The 20,305-nt window shown below is 42.6% G+C and overlaps 1 pseudogene; it reads left to right on the forward strand.

Moving 5' to 3' along the window:
* The first annotated feature begins 19,309 nt into the window (after nt 1-19,309).
* LOC132654591 (uncharacterized) overlaps nt 19,310-20,305 on the forward strand; it is a 34,347-nt pseudogene continuing 33,351 nt past the window's right edge.

The following is a 20,305-nucleotide window of genomic DNA, read 5'->3' on the forward strand; positions in this document are numbered from 1 at the left end:
TAAATAAACTGTCTTTCTCCAGTATTCCATAATAAACGTTAAATAATTATCTATTGATCAGTGACAATGGCTCCAAGGTAAAGACTAAAAAGGCATAATAGGAATTCCTGACCATAGAATGAACGCTTTTTAAAAATAGCTTTAAAAACAACACCATTAAGGTAATCACAGAAATCTGAACATGTTAGATATTTGAAAGTCTATTGTATCCCACTTAAATTTCCTTAGTACAATAATTAAAATATCATTATTTAGAAGAATATCCATAGCAAATGTGGCAAAAGTATTAATGGTCAATTTGTGTCAAAATTATATTAATATTTACTACACAATTTTTCCAAGGCCAAATTTAAAATTTTTCAAGTAAAATATTGGGGGAAATACTGTACTTAAAAGAAAAAAAAAACCTATTTTTTAAAACATTCTAAGTTTACCTAATTCTCCAGGCAAAGTATCTTTAGCATCTGTCTATCATGTTCTCACTGCTGCTGGCTCACAGCCTCTGCCGGATCACTGCCAGGATCCCTGGAAACAGCACCATCATAGTTTGCAAGGCCTCTTTCTTCCTCCTCCAAAATCATTCTCCTAAATTAGGATTTTGTGAAGACTCAATTCTGCTCAGTTTTTTTTTTTTCCCAATAGATGCAAGTTGTCCTGGGGCTAAATTCAACCTCTTTAGTCTAGCAGTTCCTTCAGCTGCGAACTTGTATTTTACACTGCTGTCCTGATATCTGACTCCAGGTGAAAGCTGCAGAAGCCACAGAATGAACTCGTTTGCTGCAGAACCTGACTTGTCCCCTCTCCCAACACGTGATTCTGCTGATGAATCCTATGTTTTATAATGCCATCTTCCACCATCACTCAGGCATGGCCTCTTAGACTCGCCTCGGTTCCGCACACTCTTAATGTTTTGTGGCCTCAGTTCCTTAAGCCTGCTGTACTCTTCTCAGTCTCGTTCACCTTAGGCCTTTATCATCTCTGAGTTTGAACCTATGACCAGCCTACCAACTTGGTTTTGCCCATTGTTAAATGTTAAATGATTATCCATCAATAGAGGATAAAAAGGAAAGAAAACCTTGGATCCATTTCCTCTTCTCGCGGGCACAAGTGTCTCTTAGTGAGCAGTAACTGGCAAAGCAGTTGTCACCTAAAGCTTTGGATGAGAAAATGTCACAGAGCTCATTAGCTCTTCACCAAGGTTCCCAAAAACTCAGTGTGACAAATGCCAGGATATTAAAAGACAGAAAGTTCCATTGTCCTGTCTGATTCCCAATGCAGAAATAGAGTGGATACATGGTGAGGAAAAAATCCTCTAACACATAATTGACCGTAATGTGTCTGATGTTCATGGTGCTCATGTGCTCATGTGTGACAATAGGGCTGTCTGGATATACCTGTGGCTGTGGTGGACCCAGCTGATGTTCTAAAGCAGGGGCTGGAAAACTGTGGCCGTCAGGTCAAATATGGTCCACAGCTTGATTTTTTGTAGCCTAGCAATTTAAGGCAGCTTTTAAACTTTCATATTCAAGAAAGATCCAAAACCTTACATGGCTTACAAAACCTAAAATGGTTACCATTAACGAATCAGTGAAAAAAGCTCAAAGGTATACACACATGAATTTTAATGCTGCGATTGTCTATCAACAGCTAAGCAGCTATAGGCAACCACTTAACCCTCGTCTGAAGCTGGTTGTAAGCTACTTGATATGGGTGCTAGGAACTGAACTCAAGTCCTCTGCAAGAGCAGTCAAGGCCCTTAACCTCTCAGTCATCCCTCCAGCTCCCATCACTTATCCTCCATCAGTCCTAGTTTTCTCACTTGCTCATGCAGGTGAAATACCTGCATTTGGGATACTGCAAAAACTGAATTTGTGCTTATGATTTATTTAGTGTGATACTTGACAAACAAGTGCTCCACAATTGTTTCTTGAAGCCATTATGGTTGCCTTTTCAGAAATATATGATCCATATTAAAAAGGGTAAAGTTTTCTCCATGGCTTTCTTCCCTTGGCTGAGATTTAATGGAAGAAGATGAAGGGAAAAAATGGAAATTTCAAAGCCCTTGCCAATTACTCTAGACTGCCAAAGACGAATGTTGGAATATACATTTTACTATTTAGTAGGACATATCAATGAGTCTTTGCATATATAAACAGGGATTCCGAGCCAAGTAGGGTAGGGAATAGAGATAGGGTAGACTGTGCAATGAAAAAGGGAAGAATTAGGTTTGAAAGGGAGAATCAAATACCTTTTTCATTCAAGAGGGCAGATGGAATGTGCTTTCCTAAATACCAAGAAACAGCAAAAATGACAAAAATAATAATGTAATTTAAAGTAGAAGAAAATAAATATATACAAACTCTTGCTCAAAGACAAAGAACAGAATTCTCAGCAGAGTGCAAAATGGAAAGATATCCTTAAAAGGAAAAAGCAGAAGTTGTCACGCCATATACCATATAGGGAAATGAGGGTGATATGCACAGGCCCACAACTGTCACCAATCAGCTATTGGGACTTCATGGCTACAGATAGTAACAGGAGTCAATCACAAAAATAGGAGCCCAGTCTTCTACTATGTGACCCAGATTCTGGACCTCTCAGTGGCAAAGGAAGCCATTCAGAAGATATGCTAATTGGGTAACATATAACACAGAAACAGGGAGAAAGGCAGAGTAGAGAAGAGGATGTGGTTGGCTTTTGAAAGTCTTTTTAGCAATAATAGCCATGAGAGTAGTAGGTGTCAAAAAAAAAAAAAACTCATTTCAAAGGAGATGAGAGATCATTTATTTTGGAGCCAAATATGAGTGACCATGGCCTGGGAACACAGATTCAGGTCATCCCAAATTCCAATGTGCTAACAGTTTCATGAAATCCTTATAGTAACAGAACAAAGGAAGTCATAAATCAAGGCACTTTCCAAAAACATTGGTGGAAACATTAAGTAGGTGTTTACAGCAGCATAAAGAAACCTCAGCTTCGGGACTGGGATGCTATCTGACGACACTCTTAGCCTTTGGGTTGCTGGAAACTAGGTTTTGTCAAGTTAATATTCTCCAAAATGTTTTATCTATTAGTTTACAATGTTTAAGGTCGGACACCTGCCGTAGGTAAGAAATGGTTATTCAGGCAGCTGAAGACAGCCTGAGACAAATTTTAATAAGACTTAGGACCTGCAACATTCCAACCTTTCTAAAATCATTGAAGTTCTAATCAGCTAATACGCCTTGCAGAAGGGTAAGTGGAAGCAGCAATTTCTTTCTGGGAACTTGTGTTCACACAGGCTGGGCAAAAAGACTGCTAAGGGCTGGTGAGATGGCTCAGTCTGTAAAGCATTGACTTTGCAAGCATGAGGACCTGCGTTTGTTCCACAGAACCATGTGAAAGCCAGGCTGATGGTGTGGGCCTTTTAATCCCACTGACATCAAGATGGGAGGTGGAGACAGGCAGATCTCTAAAAGCTCTCTGGCCAGCTGTGTTTACCTGCTTGGTAAAGTTCCAGGTCAATGAAAGACCCCAGCTCCAAAAATAAGGAGGACGATAACTGAGGAATGAGACCTGAAGTTATCCTGTGACTTACACACACTCACACATACACATACACACACACACACACACACACACACACACACACACAACCCATGCGCCCACATGCTCACACGAAAAGGAAGTCTCAAGTTCAGAATTGCCAAAAGCATCATGGCTCTACAGGGGTGTCATTATCTACAACCATAGAGTGGCTGCTACCACCTAAACAAACAAACAAGCAAACAACCCCAAAGTCAATGTCAACTTTGATCAAACATCCTCTGTGGTCAGTACAACAAATATGCTGTCACATTGCAGATATTATGTACATGACAAAAAGAGTTCCATAAAGTCAACAGACAGCACCCCTGGTTGCTGTGGGCATGCAGGAGGGAGCTCACAATGCTGTCAGCTGGCACACACACTCACACACAAAGAGCTGTTCGCACAACAGAAGGAGGGGATAGAAGAGACTCCCTAGCAGTTATCACCACTCTTTCCTCTTGTGTCCTGGGGTAGGGGGAAAGACTGACAGTGAAGATGAGGTAACTGGAGTTCTGGCATCTGTGTGAAAGTGGCAAGAGGAGGAGATACCAGGTTTAGATGCTGACCCTGTCCAGGTGGTTTAGTTTCTTTCTATAGTTCCGTTTTAGTGAAAAATGTCTTCCTGCTAAGAAGCCTAGTAGATAAGGCCATTATCCACAAGGCAGAAGTCAGCTAGCAGAAATGCAGAGAACAGACAAACAGTCAACCCTGGTAATTCCCACACAGGCTCACCAGTCCATCCTACTAAAGGACAATGCACCAGAACCTGTCTCACATACTCACGTAGAAATGTCTCAGGCCACACATGCCCAGGTAACCCAATCCCTGTGCAGTTATTTGAATCATGCCAAGCTATCAGTAAACAGGGTTGGTGGCATCTTCATTCATAGCAAGCAATAAAATGGGACAGTTACAATCACAACCCCTGAGAGAACATTCTTGCTCGGTGGCAAAGGATGCCACCATCTCACGGAAGTGGAAAATATTTCTGGAGAGATGTTATGACCCAGATATACTATGTCCCCACTTATACCCTGTCACCTGGGGAATGACTAAGAATATTTTAGACAAGATAGGATACAGTCTAAGCAAAACGCTAGAAGTTGAAGCAAGTGTAATTTGGGTAATTTTTAAAGCAGATAGGTCCACTGGTTAACACACAAGTACTTAGTGTTAATAAGATTTCTAGGAGTGTCTCAAGGTTGATTTTCAATGGGTGATAACTGAAGAAGAAAGGTGGTCAGCAAGAGTTTGCAAGTTCAGAAATCCAGGGGTCATCGCCAGAACCTTGAGGAGTAAACTTTAAGCAAAAAAGCAAGTATATCACACATGGTTCAACTGATAGATGCTGAAGAGGTTAGAACAACAGATCAAATCATGGAACTGAAGATCATCATATTCGGTGAAATAAGCTACATTTTTTTCTCTTGTAGAAGACAAGGGACAAAGACAGGAAATTAAAATGGGAAAAAATGATAGAAAATAGAAGGGGACTAGAAAAACAGGAAGTTAGAAGAAGAAAAAAAATAACAGGGTAAATATGATCCAAGAATACCAAATGCATGTATAGAAAGGCCTCAACAAAATCCCTTTGTGCAATTAATACAAACTAATAAAAATTAACTAAAATGTAAAAAAGAAAAAATCAGAACAAAGCCATCAGCCTCTCTCCCACTCAAGAGAGGGAGTCCTTGCCAGTCTTATAACATCAGCTACTCCAGATGATGCCACAAGAGATTCATAAGTTCAAGTCCTGTCTTAGTTACAACTTAGTGAGTTGAGGGCCAGCCTGGCAATTTAGTGAGACTTTGTTTCAAAAAAATAATAAATAAATAAATGAATAAAGTAAGTACCACAACGCAAACAGAAAACAAAACAATACACAGAACCCTTATTGCTTAGGCCCAACTCAAAGGAAAATGACCTGCATAAAATATAGTGGAGAGATAAGTCAAGGGTAAAAGCCTAGTGTCAGTAAACACTAGTGAGCTTGTATTTTTTGTAGACTTTTGAGAGTGTAATGTCTCACACCTGACAAGATCCAGATAAAGATCCCTGGATCCTGGACTCCCAGGGAGCCATTTCCCTACCTGTCAAATATTCATGAAGATTGTCAAATGGTCCCTAAATGAAGGCACATTCAATTTGCTGTCCTACCTTGGCTTGTGGGAAAGAGCTGGAGTTAGATGAAGATAAACAGGGTCCCATTGCATTATATGGTGACCCAGGGAAGGAGAGTGAAGTTCTTGGGATTCTCAAATCCTGTTGCTATTATTTTGGGGGGGAAGTAGTGAAAGCTACAAATGACAGGACAGAACATCGCTAGAATGGAGATGATATCAGGGACCAAACAACAGGAGGGTATATTGATTGAGCAGGAGTCTCTAGAGAAACAGAACCAATAGGAGTTGTTTGTAATAAGGAATTGCTCATGACTGTGGTGTCTGGTAAGCTCCTAGATCTGAGGAGTTAGTAGCCAGGAGGGCCATTGGTGCCATTCCTATCCAAAGGCTGGTAGATCTGAGACCTAATATCTCAATACAAGTGCAAAGGTGGGAGAAAAATCAACGTCCCAATTTGAAGGTCACCAGACAGAAAGAATTCTCTTCACTTAGGAGAGGATCACCTCTTTGTTCTGATCAGTCCTTTAACTGATTGAATGAGGCCTCCTCATTTTAGAGAGGTCAACCAGCTTACTTGGTCTCCCAACTTAAACATAAAGTCATCTAAAGACACTGTCAAAGTAATACCCAGAATACTGTACATATGAACTGGTATCTGAGCACTCTGGCCAGTCAAGCTAGCACATAAGATTAGCTGTCACAGTAGGGAAAATAATATCAATCAGCTATTTCCAGTAAACAATGAAGCTCAAAATGTCATCATTCCTATAAGCATTGTGCTTTTTAGTTAGGCATGTGTGTTGATTGTGTTTTCCAGGGCTGTAACAAAGGACCTGACAGAGCAACTTAAATGAAGAAGGGTTTATTTGACTCTTGTAGTTTCAGGAGATTTCAGTTCATCACAGCAGGCAGCAAATATCAGAAGCAGCGGTTGTTATAGCCTTCAATGCCTGTTCTGGGGACTTGTGTACTTTAGCTAAGTTCCATCTCTGAAGTTTCACAGCCTCTCCCAAACCACCAGCTGGAGACCAAATGTTCAAACACACAAGCCTATGGGAGACGTTTTACATTGCAACTCTAATACTGTATCAGGAATTGAAGGACAAAAATGGTTAGATTTCTACTGAATGACTCTTCTGAAGAGACTCATTCCATTCTGCTCCTGAAAGAATTCGTAAATAAGTAAAAATCTAATTTTATGCATATCCCAACCTTGGCCCTAGGCTTCTCAGTCTTTCTTCCATTGGCAAAGCGTAAAGAACTGTCATAGTAATATGGGACACACTAGATAGCTATGATATGGCTTGGCTAATGTCAAGCAATCCTAGAAGGTCTTAGCCAAGCCAATCACACCCTGAATGAGCCCTGCTTGTGTGACAGATCATCACCGTCTTTAAACAGCCGATTTTCCTAATACTGTCAGCCAACTGATGCTCTGAGGCAAATCAAGAATGAATTAATAGTGTTCCTTTTGTACGTGCCACCACACCCCCAAGATTAGAAGAGGTGGGATATGTGAGCATAGGAGAGAAACCACATAGGCCAACAGCATAGATAAAAATAATACTGCCTTCATGTGAGGTCAAGATCCATGAGGACAAGAGATTAAAACACAAGCTGCTCTCACTTGCCTATGTGTCAGAGGTACCACAGGGTCTCATGTCTTGGAATAAAGACTTCTAGATGCTGTTCAGTTTATTCTCATATCCAGAGAATAAAAGAAAAGAGACACTCAGAGGAGGCCAAGCAAAAGGTAAAAGCTGCCTTCTCCAGTGGGCATGATGGGTTAGAGTTCCTCCTGGTGGCTCTGTGAAGATCTTATGCATAACGTCCCCACCCAATGTGTATGTGTGTGTGTGTGTGTGTGTGTGTGTGTGTGTGTGTGCTTTTGATATGTCTGTGTAAGTCTGTATCTGTGTATGCCTGTGTATGTGTGCCCCAAGGGTCTACCTATGTCTGCCTCTGGGATTACAAGCACATGCCACTGCCATCATCACCACTGTTTTTCTTGTTTTCTTTAAATTAATTAATTTATTTATTTATTCACTTCACATCCCAATAGTAGCCCCCTCCTTCCTCTCCTCCCGGTCTCACCCTCCCTCTTTCTTCTCCCTATCTCAAAAAAGGGAGCCACCCACCACCACCACCAACCAACCCACCCCAGCACATCAAGTCACATCAGGACTGAGATTGTTTACCTTGCTTTTTAATGTGGGTTCTGGTGCCTGAATTCAGATCCTCATGTTTTCAAGGCAAGCTGTTTAACAACTGGGCCATCACCCCAGCCTTGTATAATTCTCTGAGAAGGATGCTTCTTCGGTGGTCATAATGGTGATGATTCCCACTATTATAATTGCTTTACTGCAGCATTTGAAAATCTTAAAACTTAAAGCCTCCAAAGGGAACTGCTTGGGGAAGAGGAAAGTTTTGATGATGGATACCACCACTATGTACAAGATGGTAATGCAAGTTTGCCAATTTGTTTGCAGGATTATGGAAAGGAGCTGAATGATGACAGTCTTAAGAAGGACAGATGACCATCATCTTACCTAGGATTCATTATGGAAGTTAGTCTTCAAGATGACTCCAATGACAGGAGCATTCTGATCCCCTGTATCATATATACTATATCATACTGGACAGGGCTATCCTGTGTGATGATGTTTGCTCTCCAGGTAATAGAAGAGAGACATTGCTCTGTCTTGGAAGAGGGAAAGTAGCTGTCATCTCATGAGGACACCAATTCTGCCCTATGGAGAAGTTTGTGTTCAAAGAAACTGAGAACCTCTGCCATCAGGACCAGCTTCCCAGCTGTTGCTGTAACATCTTGGCAGTGGATCCTCCAGTCCTAAGTTCAGATAACTGTAACCTCTTGAGGATCCCTAAGCCAGAATATCTCCCAAACTGCTCCCAACTTCCAGACCCACAGAAACCGTGAACAATTAAAACGTGAAGGTTACTGGCAGCTGTGCACGATCAGGCTGGTCAGTATTCCAGTGTGAGTGAGGAAGGAGTTCACAGGCCCTCCTCCCAGCTGGGGAGCTATTGACAATTGATAGCTGCTAGGAGAAAGAGAAGGTTCCTTTTCTTTAAGGATGGGTTTCTTGAAGGTCCCTGATAGGTTGGCAGTGCTAATGGATGTCCCTATACCTATTCGCTGATTGAGCTCAGTGAAATATTTTTACAAAAACTAACAGGAAGTTTAGAAGGGGTTTGGGAGATGAGGAGAGAATTGGAAGGAGAAATAGGAGGAAAATGATTGGAACACATTGTGCGCATGTATGAAATTCTCAAGGGGTAATTTTAAAATATATACGCATCAAAAACATATGAGTTGTTATTTTAAGCTTCAACATTTTCAGCCATTTTGCTACACGGCAGTAGATAATTAAACCAGCAAAGAGAGAAAGCAAGTCACTTAGGAACAAAGCACAGGAAACATGTGAAGTATCGATAATGAGTAAGGAGGTGGCTTGTGAGTTGTAGGAAGACCTCAGAAGGCATGCTAGTTATAAATAAGAAAGTAGTGATCTGTGAGGCATGCTAATGAAATATGGAGCAAATAGAATGTAAGGTCAAACAAATGTTGTAGAGAAGAAAACTATGATCTCTAAGCTGAAATCTTGTTCCTCCCCCCCCCCCAAATCAGCTACCCATTGTGAGCCTCCATGTGATCTCATTTTGGTCCCTCATGCTCTATAAGAAGTTGACATAACATCCCTGAATGTCAGGAAAGAAAACTGGCAAGTGAGAGCTGTTCAATCATACTTGTTCTGGCAGTGATGACCCTCCTTTCATAGTTCAACTTTATGCTTTGGCCAGGGGACCTTCTGCTCTTCAGGCCTATTGCATCAGCAGGGAGCAAGGATGCAACAGACAGGAGGGAGGCAGATAAGCTTGTGAAAAATGGGATTCAAGTAGTTATGGTCTTCCACTTCCTTGTACCCCTCCCTTCCTAAGGGAGCTAACCTACCCCTCTCTCCTTGCCCCTGCTGTGTGTTTTAAACAGGTACAGTGAACTGAGCTCCAAATACTTCAATTTGGTCGGTGAGCCATTCTATTCTAAAACCCTAGAAGTCGCTTGCTCAGTGTAGAACTTCCAAACTACCTACCACTGCACATGACAGGGACCTTAGGAAAGTCACCTCACAGGTCTGAGTATCAGGTTTCCTATTAAAAAAAGAAATGGGCCTAATGCTGAATGCTTTACAAACCTGTAGAATATACCAGATATTCATGAGAAGGCACAGCCATGTGTCAGTCACACCTTGGCTTTATCATCTATTAAAAGTTGTATACCCACCTTACAGAACTTCTATGAACAAATAATATTTCTGAAAGCATCTACCAGAGGATCTAGTGACCAATGCAGGACAATAGTTCATCTTAAATTTCTATTTCCCATCCTCTACAAACATTGGAGTAGCTGCTTCTGTGCTATCATTTCCAAAATGCAGGCAGTCTCTCTCCATCCCTGCCCTGCAGCTCAGGTCACCCTTTATCCACTCCCAACTTCCTATTCCTTTGAAGGTTAGAGCTTTGTTCCTTTAATGGGGAATTGCTGCTCACCCCGCAGGAAGAAACCAAATTACTTAAATTCACCCTAAGACACAAATGACTAACAATAGAGCTTTGCACTGAGAGGAAGGTTTCCTTAGGAAAGGAAGGAGGAGTTGGAGACAGTTTTCAGAAAAAGGGCACTCAAAGGTGAAAGGAGAAAGGCCTCCACAGGAAAAACTGAACATGGACATTTGGAAGCCCCAGGATCTGTCCAGAACTAACCCAAATAGCCCACTGCCTCAGAAAGACCTGCCAACCAGGAAGCCTTTCTCAGGGAGTCCCTTCCTGAGGATGCATCTTCTTGCTGAAGATTGAAGCCTTCAGGGATTCAGAGGTCAACAAGCAAATGTGAAGCTTGTAGCTGAGTAAGGTGCTGCAAACCTGTAATCCCAACACCTTGAATTGCTTCAGCTTCAAAGTCAGGCTAGGAGATAGAGTGTGATTCAAACAACAGGAATGGAGCCTGCGGCCTATCAAACAGAGTTGAAATAAATTAGGAGGCTTACCTCTGGGGAATTAGCCCCTTTACCTTTGCTTTGCCTTAAAGATTCTCCTTGGTCTCAGGACTAGGCAAAGGGCTTGTGGAGTTTTTAACTCAAACCAATGGTAACTCTGTTCTCTCGGTCTCCAGGTGGAAACCAGAGCCCCCAGAGCAGTCTGGTGACGGAGGGAGATGGCACACTGTAATGGAAACACACCATCTCAAGAGCTGATAAAAGTTTACAGCCCTTGCTTGTTGACACAGAGGCTCGCTAAGTAGCTCAGGCTTCCCCAGAATTCACTGTCCTCCTACACAGCCTCTGTGCTGGGCGCTGGAGTAGCCAGTGTGTGTCCAACCATGAGAATCAAAAGTTTTGAAGAGTTTCGATTTCACAATTGAATTCGATTCCATGTTAACTCTGCCCCTGGCCAATTGACACAAGGTCCCTCAGAGTCACGGGGCAGTCTGGGAGCTAGTGGAGGATACTTCCCTAGCCTTCTACTCAGAAGAAAGAGATCTGAGGTTCCCTGGCTGGAGCCATGTCACAAGAGCATGATTCACCCTGTGTCATTCTAAATCAATATTTTCTTTGTTGTCTAATATTATACTTGGAATTGTGACTTCATTTTCATATAGCTCCTCTTTACCCCAGAATTGTACAAATTCCAAACCTTATAAAACCTGGTTCCACTGCTCAAGGTCCTCAGAGTGTTATTCAATTAATAACAGATTAAGTGAATGGATACCTAAAATGTGATTGGTTTGCATTGTTGGCAACAAATGGTTATGAACCAAATGTTAGATTCCCTCCCTGCTAACCCAGCTCACTCAGGTAAGAGTCGGTCTCGAGACAGAGTATAAACCTCACTGGGAGACTTTGCTCTCTAGCCAGGCCCCCACCGCTGGGTAGCCTGGGCCAGAATCCTCAGGGATGTTCTTCAGTGGATAAAGCATCCAATTCAGCTTTCCCGGAGGCCCCCGGCCTAGTCTTATTGTTGACATGAAGCAGATTCCCTTTCTCTAAACCACTGTTTATATTTTAGCCAAGTGTCTTAGATAAATCTGGGATCCAACCACCAGACTCTCTGGCTGCTAGAGAAATGACCAAGACCAAAATGAAAATAGCCTAATAAGGAGATCATAAAAAGAGTCGGGGTGTCGCTGTGTAAAAGGCTTCTCTGGGGGTGCAATTCCACACAAGTCTACTGTGAGGCTCTAGTAGTGAAGGCCAGGATAGTGTTAAATGCAGCTTCAGAGGAAATCAAGGCTGTTTCAAAGAACCATGGCTCAAGCCAGGGCAGCAGGGCTGTGAAATAGACATTCAGTTCAGGTCAAATTCAGAGAATGTCCTGCAACCTCTGCTCCACAGCGCTAGATTTGATTTCAGTTCTAATCACTCCTTAGTATGACTTCCTTTCCTCCCCCCACCCCCACCCCCGCCTTCATCCATCCTTCTACCGTTCTTTCGAGAAGGAAAATAGAACACAACTTTGTAATGGCTTTGTGGTTCCATAAATTAATATTAGGGTTTGGTTCAGTTCTCAGCACAGTTGTGTGGTAAATTGTGGTTTAGGTCTCATGGTCTGGATGAGGTCCCTGTTTTGAAGGCCTGGAAGCTTGCTCAGCAGTGGCTAGAAATGGCTCAGAAGAAACCTTGTGCTTGGAAGAGGAGGCAGCAGCTGAATCCACTTGGTCCTGTGCTGACTCCTGAATTCTCCAGCCGCACTTCGGGCCTGGATGCCACTGTTTCTTTTCTGCCATAGTCTTGCATGGTCTGGCCCAAAGTAGCTGTTATTTTTAAATAATAATTAGAAAGAGTGAAAGTAATCTTTGGGGAATGCAGGAAGTGAGAAAGTATCTTTATATTTAGACATTCTGGACTTGATTATAAATGCTGGAGTGTGGCCGCTTTGCAGGGAATAGCTTCTCTAGGCAACCTCTGCCTATATGACTAACCGACTACTGCCATCTAGTGGACTTGGAGGCCTTTGCCGCTCTAACGCCAACGGAGAAGTATGTATCCATGTTCAGAGAAGCCATATTTAATTGAGCCAGCAGAACTTAGGATGGCCCACTAGTTAGGGATTAAGGATCAGACACTCTTGGGTATTCCCCTGCGCAATGTCTATTGCCTTGACATCGATTAAATAGGAAAAAGTACAGAACATCAGTGCTTCTGAACCAAAATCACCATTTACGGTGGGTAAGATTCTTGCCTACACAACCCAGGTTTCCCCCTGAGGCTACTGCAGGGGGTTATTCTGGACCTTGGGCATGACCAGAGTGACTGGAAGAAGCCCCCAGCAGGGAGGAAGGAATCAGAGTGTTTGTAGCCAGTTTTGAATGAACTGTATCATTCAATCCAAGAAACCCCAGGTCTCAGCCTCCAGGCTGAGAATCAGAGTGTTTGTAGCCAGTTTTGAATGAACTGTATCATTCAATCCAAGAAACCCCAGGTCTCAGCCTCCAGGCCCTGGATGCATACAAAGAGTCTCCCACAGGGGGAAAAAGTGGCAGAATTCAGGATCACCTACAAATGGCTGTTCTGAAGGCAGATACATAAATGTTCAGAGACAGAGCATTATCAAAGGACTTTCCAGGGAGCTTAAGAAAGAAGCCAAATAAACAACACTAGGGGTAGGCAAATGAGCCTGTGTTAGCCCTGTAGATAGATAAGACACTTGGAGGGACCCCACATGTTTAAATATACAACCACACAGGCTGTACCTACTCGAATATTTCAGTGAGGTGTTCGGTTTCAGTTGCTGTGGCTTCATTTGCTCTGGGACTACAGCCTTGCCACAGCTCCCTGCCCAGCGAGGCTGAGAAGGTTCCATCGAAAGCTGGATATGGAGCAGGTCACACTCTACCCACCCCTCTCCCCGGGCCTCAGTTCTCTCGTCTGGAAAGGAAGGGTCAGTTTAATTATCCTCTGAGCACTTCCAGATGAAGATGTACACGGTACCGTTTTGCTCAAGTGTTGGCAAAAAGTTCTAGGTCTGAGGGACCGAACTCGGGAGAAGCATTTCATACGGAAAGCGGGACAATTTCACTTGGCTATGAACTTGAATAGCCACAGGGTGAGTTGTGTTACCATGATTATTATGGGGTAGACCTAGTGGAAAGGTGGTGTACTGGGTTTCTTCCTGTCTTTGAGTCACCGTGTGACCTTAGCAGGTCATTTATTCACTTACACTGGCTTTCCACGGCTTAAAAAAAAAAGTCCACAGTTGTTTTAATCTCTTCTTAAAAAGTAGGGGATGTATGAAAGGTAAAAGTGTTTCCTTGAAAAATTCAATATGGTTGCACATGTTGGTAGCACATACCCATAATCCAAGCACTTAAGAAGCTTAGGCAAGATTATGATAGTTTGATGCCAGTCTGAGACACTGCAAACTATCTTAAAAAAAAAAAAAAGCTGGGCTGGGTAGATATCTCAGTGGGCAGCAGTGTTTTTTGGTACAAGCATGAAGATCTGAGTTCAAATCCCTAGCATCCATGAAAAAAAGCCAGGCAGGTACATGTACCTGTAACCTCAGCCTTTGGAGTGGGCAGGAAGAAACAGGCAAATCCAGAATTTGCTGGTCAGTCAGCCTTGTCAAAAATGGAAAGCTTCTGGTTCAGTGAGAGATGTTGTCTCAAGGGAATTAGACAAACAGCAGTAGAAAAAAAAACTCACATACTCACATTCCTGCACCACCTACATAAATAGAACTCACACACTCCACATACATACAGTGTATATAACACACACTACACACACACATAACCACACACCACACACAACCACACACCACAAAGGTAAGTTCAGAATGAGTTTAAAGTGCTTCTTTGTGTGTAGCTTAGGACAAACCTATTTGATCTCATAAATTTCTTCCAAATGACACCCACCAAGCCAACAACCAAACAGATCCAAGTCTGAAAGACCACAGACTGTTTCCTGGGTGGTAAGGAACAGGAAAGCATGGCCCCTTTTCAGTCTGTTTCTCTCCATCCTTGGAGGTTGAGTGGCTGCAGCTGAGCCATGAGGGAGAGATGACGTAGCCAGAAAGCTCCAGGAACACAGCTTCTCATCGGACAGGGATGAGAGGAGTGGGCTTTAGTTCCTGGCTCACCTTGTCTTTCCCTTTCACTGTCAACCTTTCTGTGAAAGAGCCACAGACCTCACACTGCAAGACATGGTTCATAATTGTCAATAACATTTGTGTCGTTCTGATGCTCTAACTCTATTATATTAATTGCTTTCCTCTCTACATTTTATTTTAAGGTGAACATTAATTGATTCCCAACTGTAATCACAATTATGGTGAGTTACCCTGATTAATGGAAGATGTGATTAATAGATAGGAGGTCCAACTGCTTCTTCTTACTCAGGAAGAGATGATATATGTTACAGCTCCATGGTAGACTGCATTTCCCCAGAAGCCTAGTGCTAATGCGCAGCTGTCCATCACCAAATCCCTTTGTTGTTTCTGCCCAGTTGGCAGAAGAAAATCCTACCTAGTCTCCCTGCCCACTGACATTCAGTCTTGGATATAGAAGTCATCTGTTCCAGACCTCAAGGGTTCCAGAAAGAAAACAGAGTTGCTAGCCTGTTACCTACAGTTCTGAATTCTGAAGCCTAAGTCCTGATGTGGCTGAGATGGGAAAGGTGATGGATACACACCACCTGTTTCAGGCCAGACCCAGGAAAAACATCAGGGGCAGAGGAAAAAAAAGCAATTGTCCATTTGTGCACCCAGGTGCTTAAGAGCATCGTAAGAAACACACAATGTTTGAAAGGGGGAAATGGACTTTTATTGTCTTCTGTCGTGGGTCTTTACTGTCCCAGATCACGAAGAATCTGTTGGCTCACTGTGTTTCTGGACTCCAAACTACTTCTGCCTAGCTTTACCTTTAGCTTGCCAAACCTGCCATTGCATCTGTGGTCATCTGTGCTATGTCCTGCTCTGTGAGTGTCTGGCTGGGAGATGAGATCATTCAATAAACGTACCAACTGGCATAAGACCAGATGCTGAGGAATGGACTCTCCCCAGGAACCTTGTGACAGGATCCTTGTCTTCTCCTCTTTGTGACTCCTTTCACTTCAGTCAACATCCTTCCCAGACTCATCTCCAGACAGACACTCTGGTGCCTCTTTATAAAACAGTCACAACTGAGCTATCAGTTATTCACCTATGCGCCCATGGCCTTGTCTGTATAAGACAAGCTCCAGAGTGGCTAGAAAGGAAATGAGCAGACTCACCTTGGAACTATGCTGCCTGGCACAGGGAGGCTGTTCAGGCTGTATTTATTTGGGGTGACTGACAGGCTCCTGTGAGAGTGTCCATGGGAAGTTCAGGTTTGTAGACCATCACACTGTCATTGCTGGATCTCAAGTTCATACTTACATTTGTTTTCCTAGGGACAGGAAGCACTTGCCTCTGCCGTGTGTCTATTAAAAGCCCACTCATCTTCTAGGACTTTGCTTACATGTAAGATCATTCCAACCTGGGTGCCCTCTGTTCAGGTAGGATGAGAGAATTTCTACCACAGGCTAGAAAAGAAATTACTGGGACCCTGCAATTCTCAATGAAGTTTGCGCCTGCCCAAATATAACCAGCAGCGGAAGGGTCTAGGCCCAGTCTACACCCTGGTCCTGCTCCCTGGCCCAGAACTAAGCCCACTCTAAGAAGGAGTCCTTCTGCTTCCACAAAGGCTCAGGCCCAGAAGGCATTGCTTCCTGCAGACATGCAGACTTGCTCAGTGTAGTCTGCTCTCATACTGTGAACACTATTCCAGTGGTGCAACCTCCTAGCCATGACCTCAGCTTCTTCACTTTTAAAAACGTCCTCCATCACCCACAGCAGCATATGCATTTGTTGTTGTTGTTGTTTTGTAGATTTTACAGAATGCAGCTTCACCAGTGCGGTGCAGATGTCTCACTAGTGGTCCTCCCTGGAGGACTACAAACAGGTCTGTCTTAATTAGGGTTTCTATTGCTATGATGAAACAGCATGACCAAAAAGCAAGTTGGGGAGGAAAGGGTTTATTTGACTTACACTTCCATATTGTTGTTCAACATCAAAGGAAATCAACACAGGAACTCAAGCAGGGCAGGAACCTGGAGTCAGGAGCTGATGCAGAGGCCATGGAGAGGTGCTGCTTACTGGCTTGCTCCACATGCTTTTCTCAGCCTGCTTTCTTACAGAACCCAGGATCACCAGCCCAGGGATGGACCCACCCACAATGGGCTGCCCCCCTCCTCCTATTGATCACTAATTGAGAAAATGCCTTACAGCTGGATCTCATGGAGCCATTTTCTCAACAGAGGCTCCTTCCCCTCTGAAGGTTCTAGCTTATGGCAAGTTGACACAAAACCAGCCAGTACAAGGTCCTCTCCTTGTAGTCCTACCCTTTTAGCAGTACTTTATGGATCCCCACCCCCACCTTTGTTCTCCTGGAACTTCTTTTCCCTTCCCACACCTGATCATCCACAGACTCTCTTCCAATAAATCTCTGCAAACAAATTTCAGTACCAGAATGCCTCTACTTTACCCCTGTCTCCCATGTTCCACCTCTAGATTACCAATTGTAAGGTTTTTTTTAATTTCTTTTGTTAAAATGTGAGCTACTAATTAAGATATGAGTTTCATGCTTGCCTCCCCTGTCTGTCTGAGACTCAGACTCAGGCTCCTTCACTTATTGGTCATGGAACCTTAGGTAAATCACTTCTTTTTCCGGAGCTTTAGTTCCTTGTCCACAAATATGGCCAATAACTATACTGATCTCAAAGAATTATCGAAGTATGTGTTTGATAGGGATGTTAGGTCTTATGGACAGAGTACTGCTATGTATTATTATTATTATTCTTTTTATAATGGTTGATCTGATACTAATCAGGACTGTACTCCTCCAGCATAGTAAGCAGTTGGCATCATGTATGAAGTAGCCCTGTGTTCACCTCACCTTTCAACCACAATAACTAATAACAGTATTCAAATGCCTTCTGGTGGAAAAGCATACCAGAAATGTACTTACACGTGAGACATGGAAACTGCTTTGTCCCCATCAAGAGCTCACACTTTTCTCACACATGTCAGTTTAATTCCAGCATTGTATGTTCTAAGGATCTGTGGTTGCTGAGTCTCCCATCAGCCTCAGGGCCTTGCTGTTCTTAATTGGTTCACTTCCAAAATAGCTCAGCCCTTCCAGGCAGCAGAAGCTGCAGGCTAGTTTCTGATGGACAGAAAAGAGATATGTGTGGGCATGGGTATATGTAAATATTTAACTGCCTCAGAAGAGCTGAAGCTCAGTGCTACAGATGCATGCTCAAAGATGACATTACAAATGGAGCCATAAGCAAGAGTCTAAGCTCAGAAGCCACCACAGACATTACAAACACGTGTTCAGGTCTCTGTTCAGCAACAGGACAGACTCTGTTCAGCAACAGGACAATGGCTATCAAAAGTTGCACCCTGTCTTGCTCCAGTAGAACTACATAACAATATATTACTTTTGCCATCACTGTGACCAAATACCTGACAGAAACAATTTAAAGGGGGAAAGTTTTATTTTGACTTGTGGTTTCTAAGAGTTTAGTCTGTAGCTCTTGGGAAAGCCATTTTGATGGCCAGAGCACATGATAAGGGGAAGGGAATTCTTTAAGCGGAAACAGATAAAAATGGGTAATACAGGAAGTAACCAGAAAAGAAATAGCCCTCAAGGTCCACCTTTCAGTAACCTGCACCCTCCCTTAGACCCCATCTCCTGCCTTTCACCATCTTTGGATAATGTACCATAGTACATAGTATCCATCAACTGCTGAGGTCTCTCCAGCTCTTTCTTTGCTGTTTTAATCAAGAATGTTGGGGCCTGAGGTTCCTGAGAGTATGAGTGAAATGTTAGACAAAGGGTCCACAGTTTTATTAGATTATCAGAAAAGCTAATAAAAGAAACAGGAATGTTATTCTGACCTTCTGCCAAAAGAGCAAAAAGTTTCAGAAATAAAAATCTTGAATCTCAGTAGAAGTCCAGAATAGTTTACTGAAGAGAGTTTCCTACTAAAGTGGTGGTCCCATTGGCAAAAGCCGCCTTCTCTTCAAAGTCTCTAAGCAACATTATCTTATTTTCTCCTGGGAAGTTTGTAGATGATAGCAAGAAATTGACAATGACTCCTATAGTACCCTTGTCATCACATTAAAAACATAAGCAACAGAATAGAGCCAGATCGAGTGTTGTTTAGAAAAATTTTGACTAGCTCACTAAAGGCCTCCCTCTGGCCATGTACTCTGGGACTCTGTCATTGGCCATATTTATCAATAGTTTTACCAATTATTAAAAACACAAACAGCAGTACATTGAGCTCCATAGAGACGAACATTGGGGCCAGCATAGCCAGACACTCACTGGGTGACTCTATATCTCATGTATGAAAATCAATTAAACATGGGCAAAGGAGATCCTAAGAAGCAGAGAGGCAGAATGTCTTCATATGCATCTTTATGAAAATCTGCTGGGAGGGGCACAAGTAGCTCCAGGATGCTTCTGTCAGCTTCTCAGAGTTCTCCAAGAAGTCTCAGAAAGGTAAACAACCATGTCTGCTAAAGCAAAGAGGAAGTTTGACAGCACGACAAAGGCTGACAAGGCTCGTTATGCAAGAGAAATGAAAACCTACATCCTCCCAAAAGGGGAGGCCAAAAAGAAGTTCAAGGACCCCAGTGCACCCAAGAGGCCTCTTTGGCCTTCTTCTTGTTCTGTTCTGGGCTCTGCCCAAAAATCAAAGAAGACCACCTGGCTTATCCATTGGTAATGTTGCAAAGAACCTAGGCAAGATGTGGAACAACACTGCTGTGGACAACACGGAGCCCTATGAACAGAAGGCTGCCAAGCTGAGGGAGAAATCCGAAAAGGACACTGCTGCCGACAGTCCTAAAGGAAAACCCGGCGCCATGAAAGGGGGTGGTCAAAGCTGAAAACAGCAAGAAAAAGAAGGAAGGGGAAGGTGATGAGGAGGAGGAAGAGGAAGAAGAGGAGGAACAGGATGATGATGATGAATATGTTGGTTCTAACACAGTTCTTTTTCTTGTTTATAAAGCATTTACAACCCCTGTATACAACTCACTCCTTTTAAAGAAAAAACTTGAAATGTAAGGCTGTGTAAAATTTGCTTTTAAACTGTATAGTATCTTGCTTTGTATAATTAACATACTACTGAATGTGTCTTTAGATAGCCCTGTTTCAATGGCCACTAACCTTGTCTGATATAGTTGTAAATGGCATGGAAATTTAAAGCAGGTTGTTGGTGCACAGTACATTAATTATATATGTAGCAAGTAGGCTTTTTTTTTTTGTTTTTTTGTTTGTTTGTTTGTTTTACATCTTCAGTTGTCTGTGATGAAGCTTATATGAAGCTAATTGTTTTTCTGTTAACTGAATACCACTCTGTAATTGCAAAAAAATTAAAAAGTAGCTGTTTTCTTTGCATTTTGAATGCTTTTAAGTAAATACAATTTTTATTTAAAAATTTTTTAAAATAATGAACAAACAAAACTCAGAAAGCAGGCTAATCAAGTTTAGCTGCTAGCATTTG

Source organism: Meriones unguiculatus, chromosome 1 (assembly GCF_030254825.1).
Source record: "Meriones unguiculatus strain TT.TT164.6M chromosome 1, Bangor_MerUng_6.1, whole genome shotgun sequence".
Lineage (NCBI taxonomy): Eukaryota > Metazoa > Chordata > Mammalia > Rodentia > Muridae > Meriones > Meriones unguiculatus.